The following is a 9,612-nucleotide window of genomic DNA, read 5'->3' as shown; positions in this document are numbered from 1 at the left end:
CTCCCAGCATAAGCCACCACGGGATCAAGGCCGCGATGGCACCCCGCGACGCCCAGCGCTGGATCCAGGCCGCGCCGCCGCCCCAGCGACTCCCAGGCGCCGGATCCAGGCCACGCCCGCCCTCCCGCGACTCCCAGCCGCCGATCCAGGACTCGCCGCCCTACCGCTGGATCCAGGCCACGCCGCCCTGCCGCTGGATCCAGGCCGCGCCGGTCCTTCCATGACGCCCCGCGACAACCCGCCGCCAGATCCAGGTTGGGCGCCCCTCTGCAGCGCCCTACCATCCCGCCGGAGTACCCACTGAGCCGGCGACCGCAGTCCTCCCACCTCAATCTTTATGCCTCCCCCTCGCCGGCGAGCCCGCCTCTCCCAACCACCTGCCACCACATGCGAGGACAACTATGCAGTTCGATGGGCTCTGTCGTGCGGTTTGTTGGGGTGGGTGCAGTGCGCCGCACAGGTGGGCAGAGGGAGGAGGGAGTGTGCTGCACGGGCGCCCGACCCTCCATTCCACCTCCCCTCCTCTTCTAGTGGAGTAGCACGGCCGTGGTGACACCTTCTATCTGCAGTCCATTACGGCTTCCATGGAGTCCCAACGTGGCGTGCATGCAGTCACCTCCCCTTGGCATTCCTCAACGCCTCAACGCCTGCCGAGCGGCATCTACACCATCGTTGGAAATGAGGTTCACCGTACGTTGATGTGCAGTTAAGTATGTGTACATGTGCAATTTGTCAGTATGTGCATGTACAACTGCAACTCACTTCATCCGACGTGGCGTTTTTTTGCTTCAGGTGCAGCTCACTTCGTCCAAATCATTGGCGCAACCGTGCACTGACTCATTCCTTCTCTCCAGGATGAGCAACGCAATGGTGTCGCTGGAGCAGTCCACACAGCAGGCGTGCACATCCATCATCGACTCATCATGCAGTGCACTTCTTTATTGTGGGCGCGAGCAAAAGTCGAGATTAGTCAGTAGCGCGCGCGGCCATCATCGACTCGTGGGCGATTTTTGCCGCTCACTTTTTTGTTTTTTCAGTTCGTTGCATGAGAAAATTGTGTATGTTTAGTTTATATATTGAAGGACATGTGTGTTGACTGCAAAAGTAGTACACTTCGGCAAAAAACAACTGCAGTCTGCACAGGAGGGCCACCACCCCGAGCCGCCTATGCAAAATTCATCATAAAATTGGGGTATACCTGACTGTGTTCGCGTGGTGCGGAGCGTATTTGTGCATGCAATTCAATCTTTTTCATGTTTTGTTTTGTTTTAAAAAGCGTTTGCAAAAAAAATTTGATGCAGTACACTTGCCTTGTCTCGGCACTCAGGATCTGAAGTTCACTAACCTCAACCATGCAAAACTTGAAAAGGCGTTTTACAAAAAAAATCAGCACACTAGCCTCGGTAATTCAGTTCGGACAAACAACAACAAACCAATGTACTCCACTTCGTCTTGTGTCGCGGTTCACTTCCCTCTAATGTGCACTACACTCATCCCCATGAGGTACCACGTGTTTCATCAAAAAATGTTAGAAAAAAGGATAAAAAGAAATCATGAAGTTTGCTTGACTTTCTGATGCAGTGCGGTTTTCCGTTTGAAGCAGTGCGTTCTTTCATAAAAAATGACGACAAAAACTCACAAAAGCTCATGTGAGAAAATTTACGCCCGACAAGAAAATCATGAAGTTCGCTTGACTCTTTGATGTAGTGCGCTTTTCCGTCTAAAAGCAGTGCGGTTTTCTTCCTCGTCTTCAAAAATTTACGTCCCACAAAAAGGAAACCATGCAGTTCTCTTGCCCCGTCTAATGCAGTGCGGCATTTCGTCCGATGCAGTGCGGTTTTCGGTCGGATGAAGTACGCACGTCGATTTGGGTGTCGTGAAAAACAGAGTGCCCGCATTTTGGTAATTTGGAAACTGCTCTTAAACTATAATGAATTAGAGAGAGTGTTCTACATGAAAAAGTTGCGTCTCATCGATATCTTTCCAACGGCGTATGATTTGAATCATTCCGACCAGCCGTTCGTAAAAATTTCGTGAAAAAACAGCCGCTGCCTCTCGAAGTCAGCCGCACGATTTTCCAAATTAACTAAAAATCTTAAGGAATCTCAAAACCATTTCAACATATGAAAGTTGCGCCTTGTTCGTAGCTTTCCAACGGCGTATCGTATGTCTCGTTTCGACAAATGGTTCAAAAACTAGAGCGAAAACAGTACCGAAAATTTCAAAAAATTTGAAAAATAGAGTTCCGCGATTTAGTAAATTTGAAACTGCTCTCAAACCGTAATGAATTAGAGAAAGATTTATATATGAAAAAGATGCGCCCCGACGATATCTATCCAACGGCGTATCATTTGCTTCATTCCGACGACCGGTTTAGAAAAAAACGCGAAAATACGCTCGCTGCCACTCGTCGTCCGCCGCGCCATTTTCAAAACTGCTCTTAAACCGTGTGGAATCTCGAAAAGTGTTCAACATGGCGAAGTTGCGCCTAAACCATAGCTTTTCAATGGTATATTACACGCCTCGTTCCGATAAACGGTTAAAAAACTAGAGCGAAAACAGTACCGAAAAAATAACGCGTGCAGTTTTTTCCGACGAGAAGTTCACTAGTCTCTATTGCAGCGCTCGTCGTCAAAATGATGCAGTGCGCTTCTGTTGAGCGTGCAGTGCCGAAGTGGTGTGCAGAATAGTTATTCTGCTAATATTAGCAGAATAGACCATCTGTATATATATATATATATATATATATATATATATATATATATATATAAACACTATTCTGATCACGGGATCAGAATAATATTCTGATCACAACATGAACTTCCCGAGTAACGCGCCTGACCTTCCACGAGTACTAGGTTGAACTTCCGCCAACATTGCTCAAATGGGGCTTGCGATATACCGTTGGAAAGCTATGGACACCAGTATCATGACCCAACCTAAATTTTTGGCAAAATGTAAGCGGTTTAAAAGCAGTTTTGAAAACCGTTTTTTCTTCACACAAAAAACATGAATCATATTTTCGATCGCATTTCTAAACTGTTTATCGGAATAAGGCATATAATACGGCGTTGGAAAGCTGCCGAAAAACCTCTACTTCCACATGTTGAAAGTTTTCTCTAATTCTCTATGGTTAAAGAGTAATTTGAAAAAACGTAAAATTTTGCAAACCGAACAGCCGAGTTTGTATTTTCAATGTCATTTCTAAACGGCTAGTCCAATTGAGGCATATGATATGGCGTTGGAAAGCTTATGAAAATGCGCTACTCTTTCATTTTGAAAGTTTTTTTTCTAATTTTGAACGGTTTAAAAGTAATTTAGAAAATGGTACAAGTCCTACCGAGTTCGTATTTTCAAGCTAACTTTTTAACCGTGCATCCGAATGCAGCAAATGATATGGTGTTGGAAAGCTTGAACAAAGACGAAACTTTTTGGTATGTATTATTTCTCTCAATTCTTTAAGGTTTTAAGTAAGTTTCGAAAATGGCGAAAAACGTATTTTCGCCATATTTTCTATAAACTTTATCGAAATGGCACAAATAATATACCTCTGAAAAGCTACGGAAAATGTGAAACTTTTTCATGTTGACAGTTTTCTCTTATTCCTAGCCGTTTGCAAGTAATTTCAAAAACGGCTAGATCATTCATTCTGCCTTTATCACGAAACAGATTCGCCAAAAATGCATCGCATTAAGTACCTGAACTTCTCGGTATGAAACCTTGAACTTCACTCTGTTTTTCACGTGCTTTTTTTTCTCGTATATCTCTATCCACTACTTCTAGCTCTACATCCACTCACCGGAATTGAGCAAGTGATATACCGATGGAAAGCTGTTGTAAACACGCAACTTTCCCGTGTTGATCATTTTTTCATACTCGCAATGATTTTAAAAGTTTTTCATATGAAATTCATTCAGCATAGTAGTTGAACTTCATGGTATTTTCATGTTGAACTTCTGTGACGTATTTTTGTTTGTACATGCGCCTGAACTTCCCTTTGTACAAATCCGACCTTCGGGCTATCTTTGCAACCATGGCTTCCTCCGCGAATTATTTTGGTTAGTAGTGTTCTATATGATGTTAGTGTAATCTAGAAATATTTTTAGCAACTAAATACCGGTTTTAAATAGAAATCTCGCTCGCTGGCGGATTTTGCTCTCGGGTCGTGATGAAATTGCGTTTTTTGCAATTTTACTGCCAGATTTGTTCAACCTGAACTTCCCCTAGTGCTAGGATGAACTTCTGTCAACATTGCCCAAATGGGGCTTGCGATATACCGTTGGAAAGCTATGGACACCAGTATCATGACCAAATTAAAATTTTGGCAAAATGTAAGTGGTTTAAGAGCAGTTTTGAAAACCGTTTTTTCTTCATACAAAAAACGTGAATCGTATTTTCGTTCGCATTTCTAAACCGTTTATCGGAATGAGACAAATAATATGGCGTTGGAAAGCTGCTGTAAAACCGCTCCTTCCACATGTTGAAAGTTTTTTCTAATTCCCTATGGTTAAAGAGTAATGTGGAAAATCGTAAAATTTCGCAAACCGAACAACCAAGTTCGTATTTTCGTTGCCATTTCCAAACGCCTAATCCAATTGAGACAAATGATATTGCATTGGAAAGCTTATGAAAATGCGCTTTTTTCTCATGTTGAAAGTTTTTTCTAATTTTGAATGGTTTAAGAGTAATTTAGAAAATGGTACAAGTTCTACCAAGTTTGTATTTTCGATATATTTTTTTAATCATATTTCTGAACATAGCAAATGATATGGCGTTGAAAAGCCTGAACAAATGCGAAACTTTTTGGTATATATTGTTTCTCCAAATTAATTACAGTTTTACGTTGATTTTGAAAATGGCTAAAAACGTATTTTCACTGTAATTTCTACAAACTTAATCGGAACGGGGCAAATAATATACTGTTGAAAAGCTACGAAAAATGCGAAACTTTTTCATGTTGATGGTTTTCTCTGAATCCCAGCCATTTTCAAGTAATTTCAGAAACGGCGAGGTCACTCGTTCTGCCTTTATGGCAAAACAGATTCCTCGAAAATGCATTGCGTGAAGTACTTGAACTTTTGTGGCAGTTCTGCGTGAACTTCACTCTGTTTTTCACGTGCTTTTTTGGCTTGCAGCTCTCCACCCACTCACTGGAATTGAGCAAGTGATATATCGATGGAAAGCTGCTGTAAACACGCAACTTTCCCGTGTTGATCATTTTTTCATACTCGCAACGGTTTTAAAAGTTTTTCATCCAAAATTCATCCAGTGTAGTAATTGAACTTCCTGCTGTTTTCACGTTGAACTTCTTGTTGTTTTCACTCTGACGTATTTTTAATAACGATGAAAATCTGAGTTTTCTATAATCATCGAATTTGTTCATCTTTTTAATATGGCCTTCTTGGATTTATTTCTTAATCATTTTTTATGAATAAAAATATTTTAAGACACCAAAATAACATTTTTGCGTGTGCTTTTGCATTGGTTTGCACATCAAACCGCGTCATCTTTTGAAATTGAACTTCTCCTTTCCTTTCTATTTTCTTTCAACATTGTTTAACATGTTGAACCACGTCATCTTTGGAAATTGAACTTCTCCTTTTTTTGTTTTCTTTCAACATTGGGTTGCATGTCGAACCGCTTCATTTTTAGAAATTGAACTTCTCATTTTCTTTTTGTTTTCTTTCAACATTGGTTTACATGTTGAACCGCGTCATCTTTAGAAATTGAACTTCTACCTTTTTGTTTTCGTGCATGTTTTACCTTGCATGTTTAAATTTATTTTGAACTTGCTGAGATAACACACTTGACCTTCTCGAACACAACATTTTGACCTTCGCAACATAAATTAAAGCTAAACTTTTGACCTACAGAGCATGTATAATTTTCTCCACCTTTTCAAGAATAAGCGCTGAATCGCCCTGTTAGTTTGACTTGAACTTTTGCTGCACATGAATAAGCTGTTGAAAACACGCAACTTTCCTACTCCGTTATTTAAATTGGAACTTCTAGTTTTTTAAGAAACGGGATTTTTAAAAAACTTTTTTACTTGTTACTTTTGTTCTAATTTGAACTTCTAGATTTTTATAACAGGAGATCATGATTTCTGCATTCATCGCGAATGAAAATGCACTGCATGAATTAGTTGAACTTCTCGGGCATGTCTGTTTGAATTTCACTCTTTTTTTGATGTGTTGTTTTTAGCCCGTAACTCCCAAATCACTTACCGTAATTGAGCAAATGATATACCGATGGGAAGCTATTGAAAACAGCCAACTTTTTCATGTTGATCAGTTTTTCATACTCGCGACTATTTAAAATATTTTTAATGCATAAAAATGTGTTTTTAACGATATACATAAAACTTTTAAACCATTCATCGGAATATAGCATATAATATACCACCGAAAAGCTTGTGAATAGGAGCACCTTTTTCATGTAGATAGACGTTACAATTTTTTGTCATTTGAGAGTAGTTTTAAAAATGGAAAAAACAACGTCGTTTCCCCTCCTGTTTTTTACATGTATTTGTAGGTCGGACGTCTCGCACTAGAGATCTTGGACGTCACCGAGAGGAGCACATGAACTTCTTGAAGAAAACCTTTATAAGCTTTTTGTTTTCTATTCTTATATTCCTATCCGAAACGCATTTCGTGTAGTAGTTAAACTTCCCGCTGTTCCCACCTTGAACTTCTGTCATGTATTTTTGTTCAACCTCTCTCACAAGAATTTTTGAACTTTCTCAGGCCGAGCACTTGAACTTCTAGCAATTTTTTTTATCCTTTGCTTTTTCAATTTTTTTCATATAAAATTCTCAACATGTAGTACATGAACTTCTGGCAGTCATTAGTCGGTTACGCGAAAATATCTAAGTTTTTTATAGACATTGGACCGCTCTACCTTTTTTATTCGAACTTCATTGTGTATTTTTTGAAATGTGAAAATTCGAGGTTCTTTGTTATTTGAAATTGAACTTATTGGTTTTATTCTTTAGTAACTAGAAAAATCCATTTTTTCAAATAAATATCAAACTGCTCCGCTTTTTTCCAATTGAACTTCTTGGTTTTATTCTCTAGTAACGTGAAAACCTGAGTTTATTTATATACATTAAAGTACTCCGTTTTTCAAAATTGAACTTCTTGGTTTTAATCTTTAGCATTGGGAAAAATCTTACTTTTTATAAACATTAAAGAACTTCATTTTTTAAAATTTTGGACTTATTGGTGTTATTCATTAGTAAGAGGAAAAGTCCTAGTTATTTAATAAACATCAAACTACTCAATTATTTAAAATTGAACTTCTAGGTCTTATTTTTAACAAAACAAAATCTGTTTTTATAAACTTTTTGAACTTCTCGATTTTTTCAAGTTGACCTTCTTAATATTGTAATAAATATTGAACTTCTCCATTATTTAAATTTGAACCTCCAGTTTGTTTTCTTCAAATGGGGAAAATACTATTTTTTGTATATTTTTTAACTGATCTGCTTTTTTATTTGAACTTCTTCGTTTATTTTTATTAAAGGTGAAAATCCCTGTTTTATAATTAACAAAGAACTTCTCCGCTATTTCAATTTGAACTTCTATTTTTTAAACAAGTGTTCAATTTGTGCATGTTCTCATATTTTTTACTGTTCACTTTAGTTACATGATGTTTGATAATGGAACATTTTGGTAAAACGCTGGATTCACAAGGTTCACTTGTCAATTGATATTTTTCATGTGTTGAACTCTCTTTTCGAACTCACAATGGAAAATAACAGAGAAAAATGTTATGTTATCGTAGGCATTACAATGAACACCTATAGAGCATCCAAATCTAAAGTGCACACAAGCAGCAGCCCATGATAGTGAGTACAAGTAGTCCACTGGTAATACTAGTAGCAGCAACTTGTGCTCTTTTTTGTTTTGCAATTTTTTCTAAAGCATCTCTGAAATTGTAACCAACATATGAAAACCCCACTTTTTAACCCACACTGACACTATTGAACTTCAGAAAAGCAGTGTAGAACTAGAACAAGACAACACAATTTAACTAACTGAATAATGGGGGGAGATAGCAGAAGGACATATGTTGTTTCCCATGCTAGTGAAACCTTGGTCATTCAGTCAATGCTAAAGTAGATCTGGAAGAACGCACACACAAAAAGACGTACAATCATACACATATATGTGGAGAGAGACATTATATGTGCACACACTTAGTAATAGACGAAGCTTCCTGGAAGTACTACATGAACTTCTCTGTACAGATTTTCTTTCTCATGTTCACATGCACATCAGTTTTACAATACAAAAGTTTAGGAGAATATAGTTGGGGAAAAACTCTATAGAATGTGTACTGAAACATCATGCTAGGAAGTAGATTCTTTTTGTGAACTTTTCGCAACAAATTATAACTCTATGTGCAGGTCTAAAGACCATCACGAGTTCTTTTCCGTCCCAGAAGTGAATCAGCCTAGTCAGCATCCCCACCAATAGGGATTTCGCTGCAGAGTTCCAAATTGCAGAATGACAAAATCAATCAACCTAGAACTTCCTCTGTGTTGTTGTTGCATCCCCTATAGAACAAATCAAAAGATACAGTTAGAATGTATGATTTTTGGCCAAGTGCTAACTGCTCTACTCTCAACCTAATGGAGCCCGATCATCATTTGTGCCCATTGTATAGATAAAAAACAAAGGCAGTTAGCCTCATAGTAGCGAGTGATACAGCAGAGTTGAACAGCCTAATGTGGCAGCGCTGATTGGCTTGGACACAGCGACGTCAAAGCGGTAGTTGGAGAAGGCGGATGGGGAACTACACAAGCTCCATCCAAGAGGCTCTACAATGGCGTCTGTATCGTTCCACTAGCACGGCGGTTTGGAGGTCAAGCACGGCTCTGTGGCTGACCGGGAGCAACCTTTCTCACATGATGCGATGGACGGTGGAGACATGGAGGCCGGACGCAGGTGGCAGCGCGGTACAGATTTGGTGGCAACAACAGGTGTGGGTAGAGGTTGCTGGGAAGGATTTGACGAGCCTCGTTGGCGGTTCTACTGTCTCATGCGCTGAAGTTCAATCACCCCGGCATTGTCGCTCCGCTGGGGAGCTGCCGATGCAGAGAAACTACCTCAGCAAGTTCAAGTCGTCCGTCGTGAGAAGAACACCCTGTGCGTGCTGGTGGCCGGAGTGGCGTGATGATGTGGTGGCATGGAGCTTCACTAAAAGGGGGCACAATGCATAAAAGGAGGGATGGGACACAGAAGGGGGATGGCGCACCTTGCCGGAGATGGAGGGGTTGGAGCAGCTGATCCATGGATGCACCTTCCTCCGGGAAGGTCAAGGTGGCCCTTGGGTGAAGGTCGCTATGGCAGGCCAGGACGGGCGGGGGTGGGGGATCCCGACGGTGTGAGGCGGCAGCCAGCATCAGCTCCAGCAAGGAAGAAGGGCATGCGTGGATCAGAGGCGATGGGGCAGGGGAGCTCCACAATGTCGGAGGCTTGGGAGGGTTCTCTCTAGGGAAGTGGCGAGAGGAGGAACACAGGGGGTTGCCGAATAGCTTCGCCGGTGGGATCTGATAGGAAGTGGATGCGCCTGGTGTTTCCAGTGGCGCCCTAGATTTCCGGTGGT

The sequence above is a fragment of the Triticum dicoccoides genome, chromosome 2B, assembly GCF_002162155.2.
Source record: "Triticum dicoccoides isolate Atlit2015 ecotype Zavitan chromosome 2B, WEW_v2.0, whole genome shotgun sequence".
In the NCBI taxonomy this organism is placed as follows: Eukaryota; Viridiplantae; Streptophyta; class Magnoliopsida; order Poales; family Poaceae; genus Triticum; species Triticum dicoccoides.
Note: the sequence above shows the minus strand (reverse complement) of the source record.